General features: G+C 47.8%; 1 protein-coding gene across 2 annotated transcripts in view; it reads right to left on the bottom strand.

Annotated features, from left to right (window-relative positions):
- The window catches only part of R3HDM2 (R3H domain containing 2), a 102,736-nt gene that overhangs the window by 83,967 nt on the left and 6,338 nt on the right, over positions 1-12,431 (bottom strand). Inside the window, exon 2 of one of the 2 annotated variants that reach the window (XM_074979404.1) lies at positions 7,521-7,664. The exons of the other annotated variant lie outside the window; for it this stretch is intronic. The gene's annotated coding sequence lies outside the window, so the exon portion shown is untranslated. The remainder of the gene's footprint in view (positions 1-7,520; positions 7,665-12,431) is intronic. 2 annotated transcript variants of the gene reach the window in all.

The raw sequence follows: 12,431 nt of genomic DNA, 5'->3' as shown, positions 1-12,431 counted from the left end.
ACAGTGGCCAAGTCTCTAAAAAAAAAAAGGCTTCTGTGCCAAAGTGTGCAGGGAAAACGGCAGGATTCAGGGCATTTTAATAACTGGGTGTTAAATTATGGAGTGAAACTGCATCAGCAGCTACTTCACCGGTGTTTTGACACCTCGCTCAGCAAAGGTACACTAATAATCAGGGTTATTTGGGTTCCTTATGGACATTGGCATTTTGGCACCGGGAAGGCACAGGGCAGGTTTCTCATAGAAAGAATCAGCTAGTCCAGTCATTGCAACTGAGTTAACCTGCCTAATTCACATGGTACGCTTGTTAAGCCAAAGTTGCAGCAAAAACAGTTCTGCCACATGCCAAGTATAGACGCCCAAGACAGGCAGCTGTTGGCAGAGGCTCCCTAACTATGCATCATGTCCCCCTTTTAATGGGGCTGGCCAAAGGTGGCTTAGTCTTGTTGAGGCGTGGTGCCAAAACCCAAGAGCTTCAGCCCCAGAGGGCAGGGCTCAGGTTACAGGCCCCTGCTAGGGCAGAATGGGCTTCAGCACCCCGGCTTTGCCCCCACCCCTGCAGTGGCAGGCATGGGCAGGCTCCAGGTCCCTCTCCCGGGACCCCATCGTAATTGTTTTTGGCAGAATGAGGTGGCGGTGCAGGGACGTTTGAGGTCCCTGCCCTTCCGGTGTAGAAGGAAGGGCGCATGCAGACCCCTACTTCTCTCATCTGACTGGGAACCTGACCCAATTCACAGGAGGGCTGCAGCACCTAGCAAGGAATCCAGTGAGGCTCTTCCAAGGCATGTGGAGGGAGGGGCTACCTGGCTCTTCCTCAGACTCCAGCTGTTAAAGGCAGAACTAACTTCAATGACCAGCTGTTGAAACACAAGGCTGCCAGTGGCCTGAAAAAGGCCCAGCAAAATCTCTGTTTGGACTGCCAGGGGCCTACTTTGGGGCAGGGGCTGTTGTTTTGTTCTGTGTTCGTACAGTGCCTAGCACAACTGGTTTCTAGACTGTGACTAGAGCCCGAAGCGCTACAACAACACGCACATAACAATAGGTTACGGACACACCTCCCCTGCCGTTGAGCAGCACCTCAAGGTCAGGAGCTGCAAAAGCACCCAATAGCCGTGACCCCACTTTGCCTGCTGAAAACAAGCACCAGTGCTCCTGAGTCTGCCCGACGGCTGCCACAGCGTCAGCCCTATGATTCGGGGCTTGGACTAACCCCCACCCCCTTCCCTCCACAGATGGGGAACGTTAAGATGGCAGAATCTAGCCTCTCTAGACAATAGCTGCACTTGTACATCGCCTCTTCCTGCAGGATCCAGAGTGTGGCAAAGCCCAAAGGGTGGTGGCCTATGCCTACAGCACCTGGCAGCAAATCCATCATAATAAATCATCCAGGGTATAAAATTAGTTGGTGTCTTTTAAAAGGAGCGCTCCTCCTTTTTGCTTACTGCTTGTTTGCTGACGTTTATGAAGCGAACAGCACTAGTCCTCTAAAAACATACCGGAAAGGTCAGGCTTATCCAAGTCCACGTGGACATCAGAATTAAGAGCTCCTACTACCAAGTCTAACTGCCTGGGAGGACACTGAGAATCAGGACTCCTGGGTTCTTTTCCCAGCTCTACACTTTGGTCAAGTCCCTTCTCCTCCAGAGGCTTCAGACATCCACGTTTGTGAAATAAGATTGCTGCTTCCCTGTCTCACAAGCCTACCAGGAGATTCACTGCACAGCTGTTCTTGCCTCGGTGCACATAAAGTTTATTCCACACATGGCTAGAGAAAAACAGAAGGAAGGACTACTGCTGTTACTAATGGAAACTTTTCAGAACAGATTTGAAAAACCCCTGCCAGGGTGGTCTGGGTATGTGGTCCTGCTTCAGGGCAGGGACTGTATTAGACCAACTCTAGAGGTCCCTTCCAGCCCTGCGTCTCTAGAATTAGAAACTAGCATTACGCATAACGGGAACTGTTTTAAGACTTGTCTCTTTATGAATTATGTTTAAACAACAAAGCTTCAACTGCGTAGAGACAAGTGGAAAGTGTGATCTAAGGTCTGTACTCCCTCTACAGACCATACCACCGTCACATCAGCGCTCTGCTGATCCCATTTCACTCCTGATAGAATGAAACCTTCCAAGCACCACACCCAGCTGCTGCAGCACAATTCTCCATGTCACAGACATACTTCTTAATTTTATTTTTAAAAAGGCTTGGGCCAACTCAAAGGTCAAACACAGCTGGCATTCAGGTGAACTGACAGCACTTACTTCCAACCAAGGTAAAAATCCACTTCTGAGACTGTGCAAGCAAGCAGAGAAATCTGAACACCTTCTGTCTTTTTATTAGCTTTGGGCTCTGAAGGACAACTTATAGGGCTTGACCCTGCAGCCACGGAAGAGCTTTGTCTTGATTTTAACAGGCACCAGATCAGAGCCAGGCTGATTCAAGCTTCGGTCCCCGGAGAGGAAAAAATAAACCCTTCACTGGTAAAACTATTTTAACTCAAAATTTTAGCTCACCCAGAAAATAATGATCTGCCTAGCTACGGCACTCGAAGATAGAACAAGTATTTTATCAACAGCTACGATCATACAAAACGGAGAATTCTTTGCTCTTCCAACTTTTGAGCGGGGTGCAGCCCCAAGTGAATTACCAGAAATGGATTGAAAAGAAACAGAAATCCAGGAGCAGTTAGTTAATGCTGCCTTTCCACAGACGGCTGCAATTAGCATATTCAATAACTAACAGGTGCAAGTTACAGTATGAAGACATACTGCCTTCATGAATATTTTCCACTCTTCTTTCTGGACTAAGAATGAATACAGCCACCAAATCGAACCATGGCAACTTCCTCTATTGAGCAACTACATTCAGAATCAGCACAGCTATCTGTTATCACTGCTTAGCAAACATGCCCTGACTTCTATTCAAAACCAACAGGCCAAGACTTACACACAAGAGCCGTTATTTTGGGAAATAGGGAAGCTGGTGGAGACGGAAAATGCACAGGTGCCGGGGCCAAAGGGAAGATGGCATCAGAAGAGTATACCGATATGAAGGGGGAACGCGCACTCACCACATCTTCCCCAGTGGGGGTATCTACAAATTGCCTCCCTGGGAACCTCTTTTTCCTCTGCCTTTCGGCTACATGCGTATTTTCTACCAACCTTTCTGCAAACGTTGCGGAGTGCACGGTTTTACGCTAACGTGTGAACGCGAGCCTACCAAATTCTCCGTGGAACTTCGCAGAAAGAGCTCTGCTCTGCTTCTAGGCCAGCTGAATGGGACCCGTGTGCTTGACGGCTGGGAGGTGTAACAGACCAGAAGGCTGAAGCCCAAAGAGGAGGAAAGTTCGCTCCACAAGCAACACTGTTGGCCATTAATGGAGTAACCAGTAACTTGTAAAAGAGCCTCTTATCACTGCATGGAATTATGGACCACTAGAAAAAAAAAAAAAGTATGGGCCAAAGAGAAGGAGCAGGAATGCCTGTGTCAGCAGTCTGATCGCACAGGTGGGTGGCTACAGCACTGCACTGAAACTCATGAGATCTGGCTTCAAATCATGGCTCTGTGTGAATATGGGCCACATGTTTAGTCTTTCCTGTCCTCGGTTTCCCTTTCGTAGCAAAAGGCAGCCAAATTGTCCTCTCGCCCTTTGTCTCTTTAGACTGTAAACACTCCGGGGCAGGGATTCTCCCACTACATGCATGAATAGTACCTTGTACAGTGGCACTTTCCTCTCTAGAGAAGACTCTAAGCTCTAGCACAAAAAAAAAACCTACTGATCTAAGGCTGAAAATGCAGCTCTTCATCTGCACGCCTGGAAAAGAGCGGAGACGTATTATTCCGGCAATATTTCTTTTGTGTTTATTAGAGATTATTTTGGCTAATTAAAAACAACTTTGAAAAGGCTTCTGCATTAAATGCTTCCTGCTGGGATATATATCATGAAACTAGCAGCTCGCTGAGAGAGACCAAAGCCAGTTCTACTGAAAGAGATATTGCAAGAAATAAGAGGTAGTTCTAGAGGCTCTTCTTTGACACTGTTTGTAGTGCACATCCTCTTGTCCAGTAAACACTTCGTTACTGCTAAGAGTGCCCGGTTGTACTGAAAACTGTATGTTGCAAAGGCTGGTTATTTGCAAATGGAAACTTACAAGAAATCTTGATCCCTGAAACCTCCTGCACTATGGACAGCAATGAAAACTGACAAGGGCCACAAACTCGGAAGCTGTTTGTTGACACTTTGGAGATCACAATCTTACTGCAGGGTGCTTTGCTGCTAGAGGAAACAATAGAGTGAGAAGGGAATGGTGGGGGAAACCATGAGGTGGAGGAAGGGTTGGAGAAAGAGAGAAAGGCAAGGCAGATAACAGAAGGGCTGGTTTAGAGTTTTAGCACCAATGTAGCTACCTCAGTACAGAAACTGTGGGTGGAGAAAGAGAGAAGGACACCAAAATCTGTATACACAGGAGCTGTACTGGTTGATGTGAAGACTTGAATTTATTTGTGCAAGAAGCTGTGTGGACACAGATTTCAGTCCGAGTGGTTTATTTCAGCTTAGCTTTGGGCAAGATCTTCCCAGGAGGGAAACAGGTGTGATTTCACATTCACAGAATCATAGAACACCAGAACTGGAAGGGACCTTAAGAGGTCATCGAGTGCAGTTTCCTGCTCTCTTAGCAGGACCAAACACCATCTAGATCATCTGCCTAACCTACTCTTAAATATCTCCAGCGGTGGAGATTCCACAACCTCCTTAAGTAACTTATTCCAGTGTTTAACCACCCTGACAGTTAGGAAGTTTTTCCTAATGTCTAATCTAAACCTCCCTTTTAAGACCATTGCTCCTTGTCCTATCCTCGGAGGCCAAGGAGAACAATTTTTCTCCCTCGTCTTTGTAATCCTCTTTGAGGTACTTGAAAACCGCTATCGTGTCCCCCCGAAATCTTCTCTTTTCTAAACTAAATAAGCCCAGTTCTTTCAGCCTTCCCTCACAGCTCACGCTCTCTAGAGGTTTCATCATTCTTGTTCTTCTCTGGACCTTTTCCAATTTCTCCACATCCTTCTTGAAATGTGGTGCCCAGACGTGGACACAATACTCCAATTGAGGCCTAATGAGTGCTGAGTAGAGCGGAAGAATGACCTCTCGTGTCTTGTTCACAACACTCCTGTTAATACATCCCAGAATCATGTTTGCTTTTTTGGCAACAGCATCACACTGTTGACTCATATTTAGCTTGTTGTCCACTATGACCCCTAAATCCCTCTCCACAGTTCTCCTTCCTATACAGTCACTTCCCATTCTATGTGTGTGAAGCTGATTGTTCCTTCCTAAGTGGAGTACTTTGCATTTGTCCTTACTAAACTTCATCCTGCTTACCTCAGAGCATTTCTCCTGTTTGTCCAGATCACTCTGAATTATGACCCTATCCTTCAAAGCAACCCCTCCTAGCTTGGAATCATCTACAAACTTAATAAGCATACTCTCTATGCCAATATCGAAATCATTGATGAAGATATTGAATAGAACCAGTCCCAAACCAGATCCCAGAGGAACCCCACTTGTTATGCCCTTCCAGCATGACTGTGAACCATTAATAACTACTCTTTGAGAGCCGCGTTCCAGCCAGTTATGCACCCAGCTTACAGTGGCCCCATCTAAGTTGTATTTGCTTAGTTTCGTGATGAGAAGATTGTGCGAGATCGTGTTGAATGCCTTACTAAAGTGTAGGTATACCACATCCACCGTGTCTCCCTTATTCACAAGGCTTGTTATCCTGTCAAAAAAAAGCTATCAGATTGGTCTGGCATGATTTGTTCTTTACAAATCCATGCTAGCTGTCACCTATCACCTTATTTTCATCCAGAGGTTTGCAGATGAATTCCTTAATTATTTACTCCATTATCTTTTCCAGCACAGAAGTTAAACTGACTGGTCCAGTTTTCCTGGTTTGTTCTTTTTTCCCTTTTTATAGATGGGCACCATGTTTGCCCTTTTCCAATCTTCTGGAATCTCTCCTGACTTCCTGGACTTTTTAAAGATGATAGCTAAAGGCTCAGAAACCTCCTCTATCAGCTCCTTAAGTATTGGAGGATGCATTTCATCAGGCCCTGGTGACTTGAAGACATTTAATTTTTAACTTATTCTTTATGTATTTTATCCTCTAAACCTATCCCCTTCCCACCAGCATGCACTACATAAGGCATTTCTGCATTGGCCTTCTTGTGAAAACCAAAACAGAGCAGTCATTAGGCTCCTCTGCCATTTCCAAGTTTCCTGATATTGTTTCTCCCTCCTCACTAAGTAGTGGGCCTACCCGATCCTTGGTCTTCCTCTTGCTTCTAATATATTTATAGAATAACTTCTTGTTACCCTTTATGTCTCTGGCTAATTTGAGCTCATTCTGTGCCTTGGCCTCTCTAGCACTGCCCCTGTACACATGCATTGTTTGTTTACATACATCTGGTGTAATTTTTCCTACTTTTCACTTTTTATACAACTCCTTTTTTGATTTTGAGATCATGCAAGCCCTCCTGGCTAAGCCAAGGTGGTCTTTTATTATACATTGTAGCTTTCTATGCAGCGGGATAGTTTGCTTGTGGGCCCTTAGTAGTGTCCCTTTGAAAAACTGCCAACTCTCCTCAGTTGGTTTTCTCTTAATCTTGCTTCCCATGGGACCTTACTGACCAGCTCTCTGAGTTTACCAAAATTTGCTTTCCTGAAATCCGTTGTCCCTATTTTGCTGTTCTCCTTTTCACTATTGCTTGGAATCATGAACTCTATGATGTCATGGTTGCTTTCGCCCAAGCTACCTTCCACTTTCAAATTCTCAATGACTGCCTCCCTGTTTGTTAAAATCACATCGAGAACTGTTTCCCCCAGCAACTTTTTCCACCTTCTGAAATGAGAAATTGTCATCCATGCAGTTCAAAATCTTTCTGGATATTCTGTGCCTCGCAGTGTTAGTTTCCCAACACACATCTGGATAGCTGAAGTCGCTCATCACCACCAAGTCCTGTGTTTTGGATAATTTTGTTAACTGTTTAGAGAAAGTCTCTTCCACCTCTTCTACCTGGCCAGGTGGTCTGTAATAGACCCTATCAGACATCACCCTTGTTTTTTTAATCCCTTTTAACTTAACCCAGAGACTCCCAACATGTCTGTCTCCTGCATCCATCTCCACCTCAGTCCAGGTGTGCACATGTTTGATATATAAGCACCTCCTCCCTTTTCCCTCTGCCTGTCCTTCCTGAGTAAGTCGTACCCTTCCATACCAATGTTCCAATTGCATGTATTATCCCACCAAGCTTCTGTGATACCAATTATATCACAGTTGTGTTTGTTTATTAGGATTTCACCTTCTTCCAGCTTATTACTTGTGCTTCTTGCATTTGTATTTAGGCATATAAGATACTGATTTGCTTTTGCCGTGCAGTTCTGCCTAGTCCCTCTTTTTTCTCTGCTCTTATAGCCCAGGATCCCTCCCACTTCCAACCCAACTCCCAGGTCTCCGGGTTTCTTACTTACCTGTGGGCTCTGGACACCTATCCCCGTCGAAGCTAGTTTAAAGCCCTCCTCGCTAGGTGAGCCAGACTTGATCCAAATACATCCTTCCCATTCCTCAGAAGGTGAATTCCATCCCCGCTTAGCAGTCCTTCACAGAACAGCATCCTGTGATCGAGAAAGCCAAAGTGCTCCCTGCAACATCATCCTCGCAGCCAGGCATTCACCTCTAGAATGCACCTGTCTCTGCCTGGGCCACTACCCTGGACAGGAAGGATTGAGGAGAAAACCACCTGCACTCCCAACTGTGATGGAGTTTGGGGGTCCCCCAAGCTCTGCACCCTGTCCGCAGGCAGGAGAGTCTCTCACTCAGCAGGAAAACAGCAGGTTTATTAGCCGACAGGACACAGCATCGTACAGAGGAGTTAGTGCAGCAGGCAGAGACAGCCAGTCCAATCCATGTTGGGGAGAGGAGGCCCTGAGGGGCCCCCAGAGCTGGGGCCTGGCCCCCTCCTTTGTCTCTCTCTCTCTCCCAGCCCCAGACTAACTGCTTTCAACTCCCAGTTCCAATTCAAACCCCTCAGGCTCCACCTCCTCCTTTGTCTCCAGTACAAAGGTGTTACCTGGTCGTCAGGGTTACCCTCAGCAGGAGCCCCACACCCTCTGTGAGCCACTCACATACACACAGGTATCCCCCACTCCATCACACCAACTCCTTCACCCGTACTCCCAGAGCCCTGCAGTCACGCTTGATCTGCTCAAGGTTACACCATGCAGTACCATTCGTGCCCACATGGATGAGTAGCATGGGGTAATAGTCAGTAGGCTGGATAATCCCTGACAGCACCTCCGTAACGTCTGTATGTCTCGGATACGGGCTCCTGGCAGGCAGCATACCTCCCAGGGGAACATGGCAGGGTGACAGATAGGTGCCTCCGTCCCCGTTAGAGAGTCTCCTGCCACCTTTACCCTAAATTTCCTTCTCGTAGTGGTGGCAGCAGACCTCCCAGCCTTGGGTTTACAAGGCTTCTCTGATTGTCCTGTAGGGCGTGATTCCTTATTTCCTGTATCTCCCATACCCAGCATGGTGTAATGGTTTCCCAGTACCACAGTGGGAGGATTGGGAGCAGGAGTAGAAGTGTCCCCCCGAGCCATCTCCACCTCCCCGATGGCATGTCAGCACTCTTTTGCGGTGGGACAGCTATCTTACCCTCAGCTGTCTCCACATGAATACTGTCCAGAAATTGCTCATGGAGTCTAATACTCCTAAGCCCTAGCTACCACCTCCTATAGCTCCACAACCCGCTTCCTGAGAGCTTTTATCAGAAGACACCTTCCACACCAGATGGTCTCCCCAGCCTGGACTTCAGTAGGTGGGAATCGCAAGTCACAATCCCTGCAAAACCACACCAGGGTCTGTGTGGAGGCATCCCTGGCCAGGAGGTCTGTCTGACTACAGGCGCAGGAGGAGGAGACAGGAGCAGTGCTGGCACGTGCGTTGCGGGTCTTCCTGACTGTAGTGGAACCCTTCTGTCAAACATCCTCTTAAAACGGACCTATCTGCAGCCCCCTGCCCGCTTTGCTCCCCTGATTGCTCCGACTCTGGCTTTTAAAACCTGCAAACCTCAGTCAGGTCTCCCCCTCGTTAGTTTCACAGAAGAAGGCTGATCCTGAGGCTGATCAAAGGCAATCAAGGGAACAAGGGATCCAAAAGATTCCAACCCTCCCAGGCACACAATCCCAACTGCCACAGTAACTGAAACTGAAATCATCTGCACTCAAATCAAAATGTAAACAGTCAGGCAAACTCCACGTGGTAGTCTGGAATATAGTTTTTTGTATAAAAGTTCTAGACAATGCAAAAATGGAATTAGCTCCCCTCCCAACTCCCTCCTGTTTGCATTCACCTGGTCATAAGCTCCCCTGGTTGCTAACTAGCAGGCTTTTTAGGCTCTGGCCTTCCTGATTGGTAGCCCTGGCCCCTGGCTACGCTGACATACTGAACTTGAGCTAGTTGAGGTCAATGCTACACCCTCATCCAGGCTTGACCTCAACTAGCTACAACAAGGTAAAAAACTATCTGTGCCTTGTTTCTACTGGGATTTTACAGCGAGTCAGTAAGCTCAATGTAAAAAACCAGGTGTTTTTTACAGTGAAAACAGAGCCTCGATCAATTCAGTACAGGATTAACTAAACCAAATAAGCTTCAGAAGGCTGGCAACATTACTCTGTTTTAACAGAAACCATGAAGAGTCCTGTGGCACCTTACAGTCTAACACATTTATTTAGGTATAAGCTTTCAATAAATTTGTTAATCTTTAAGGTGCTACAGGACTCCTCACTGTTTAAACCAAATAAACCACCTTACACTGAATTAAGTGTATCCACCCAGCCTTCAGCACAGGATTAACTATGACGTCTTAAAAACTAACACAAACCAAACCAGTGCAATTATCTCATGTAAGCAAGCCCTTATTTCAGATGCTCTCAAGCCTCCTTCCTAACTGACTTGAGCTAAACAGCAATAAGCCAGGCTTAGAGTAAAATGAGCATCCGGCCCTTTGCGTTAGTTTCGCTCAACAGGTGTAAAAATCATGTTAAAACTTCCAGAGTAGAAGAAAGAAGCCAAAAAAAAAGATCAGTTCTGATGTTCCAGAAAAAAAATGCATATTGAGCCATTGACAGTTTACGATTAATGAGAATAAGGTCATTAAATATTCCATGCAGACTCAAACAAACACATCATTATAGTATATACATGTAATTGCATGCACATGGTATCTATGTACACATCACTCCAAAATTCTCTGCCCAGATCAAACTGACCCCCAAAACTGTCACACGAAAGCATCCTAGATTCTTCCCCTGCAATTAGGTGAAGACATGCAATGCCAAAATACGTTCACTTTGTAATTCTTCAATGACTTCCTCCAACCTGTGGGTCCCTGAATTCTCAGATTAAGAAAGCCAAATTAGAAAAAGGAAGGGAATTTTAAGATGGCAGGTGAAATTCTGACTTTGCTGAAAACAATGGGGAAGCTGACATGACAGCAGCTAGGATCTCACCAATTACACATGCAATAGCATGAAAACAAACATTGGAGTTCAACATCTGCTCCCAGACTGAATTCTACACGATAGCCAGATTTTTTAAACTGGTCGAATAATAACCCTTCCCCTTAAAAGAAGGTATTATAATGGAAGTGATGACACAACCTTAAATACAGCAGCACAAATGGTGACACTATTACAAGGGGAACCAAAAGCATCTGCACGCAGACGAGGGTATTTGGAGATCATGGAGCGAAGCCAGAGGCGGTGGGGAACGTGACAGTCAGCGGGGGCTACAGACAGAGAGAGACCATCTCTGTTCCATCCAGTAGGCCCAGCCCCAACCAAACCTGTCGCCTTCCCCACAAACCTCTCCACAGTCGCTTCCATTCAGCCCCTTCCTCCCTGCACTGAGCCACAGATCCGCTCCCCTCTACCCCTTCTAATCCCTCCTTCAAGACATGCTGCTGCTGCGACACCTGGGTGGCAACTCCTGGGTGTGCCTCTCGGCAGCCCCAGGGACCCCAGGACTGCTCCGCTGTGATCCCAAACCCCCTCACTGCAGTCTAAGCAGCTCCTGGCCTATGGATCTGGATGGGCTCAGCTCCCAGGCACCTGCCATCCTATGTCTGCTCAGGTGTGCCCCTCACTCTTCACCCCATCCGGATCAAATCGGAATAGGTAACATTGCGGCCTGCCGTAGAGAGTCACGGCGTCACTCCCATATGGCCTGGCCCCCTTTTCCCACTGGGAGCCAGGCAAAACCCAAGTACTCTGTGACCCTGCGTACCAAGGGCCGGCATGCCACCCCTCGAGCGTAGAGCTGAGCCTAGCCAACCCCAAAGGACAGGAGCCACAGGACTCATTGCAGCCCTGACCAGGAGAGCGGGGCGTGGGTTCACTCTTCTATCCCCCACCCCCCCACTTCCAGACTCAACTTCCTCTCTGCCCACGTGCAGGACACGTCCCTCTGTGGCCATGGAAACGCTGGGAGGGAAGCAGCGAGGACGTCAGCCAACGCATGCTGGCAAGGCTGGAGGGCAACCAACAGACATAGGTTCATACTGCACTTTCACCAATATTGTCGCTCCTTCAGACACGCCCCCCCCCGCCCCATCCCAATCTGTGCAGCCCAGCTACAGAACGGCAGAGCCACGCAGGTCCCCTTCCCAAGGAGAAGCTGATCACGCAGGGTCTGGGTACCTGCTTGGTGTAAGTTGCTTTATTTACCCTACGTACACCGTCTTCTCCAGAGGGCCCGGCACAGCAAAACAGAGCCAGATGTGCAGAGACGCTCCGGTTTCACTGAAGGGCTATCGCACTCATTTGAGCTCAGCTCATGCGGTATTTTGGATCTGCATCAGCTTAACCCCAGAGAGTAAGTGGTGCCTCTCAGCACCTCCCTGTGTCAGGGCGTGGTGCTGCAGGGGTTGTCACCTCTAGTGCGCCTGGAGACACCATTTCTGTCCATGACCTAGTCCTCCGGCTAAGCTACATTTCGTGTGGACACCTCCCAGGGTAATAAACGTCCAAATAAAAGTTCGCACCAAAAAGGTGGTTCTGCCCTGCCAGCCTGCCTCCCAGTGCCTTCCAATCTCTCCTGCTGGCTCCAGGATAGAGTCCGGACTTCCCAGGTCCTTCCCTGGAGTCCCCACCCTGCCTCAGTCCCTCTCCCAGGTGCCGGTGCAGGACCTCCCCGCATCCCCACCCCGAGCCCGGCTTGCTTCCAGGAACTACTCCTGCAATCGTCTTCTCATCCTTTTGCAAGGCCCAGGCGTTTCAGGAAGGTTGTGATCCAATCCAGTCTGCTCTGCTCCCTGGCTCAGACACATTTACTCATGGCACAAGCATGCTGACTGTGTGGAGCTGGCTAGCCCCAGGTGT

Source organism: Carettochelys insculpta, chromosome 29 (genome assembly GCF_033958435.1).
Source record: "Carettochelys insculpta isolate YL-2023 chromosome 29, ASM3395843v1, whole genome shotgun sequence".
In the NCBI taxonomy this organism is placed as follows: Eukaryota; Metazoa; Chordata; order Testudines; family Carettochelyidae; genus Carettochelys; species Carettochelys insculpta.
Note: the sequence above shows the minus strand (reverse complement) of the source record. Positions and strands in the feature narration are given on the sequence as shown.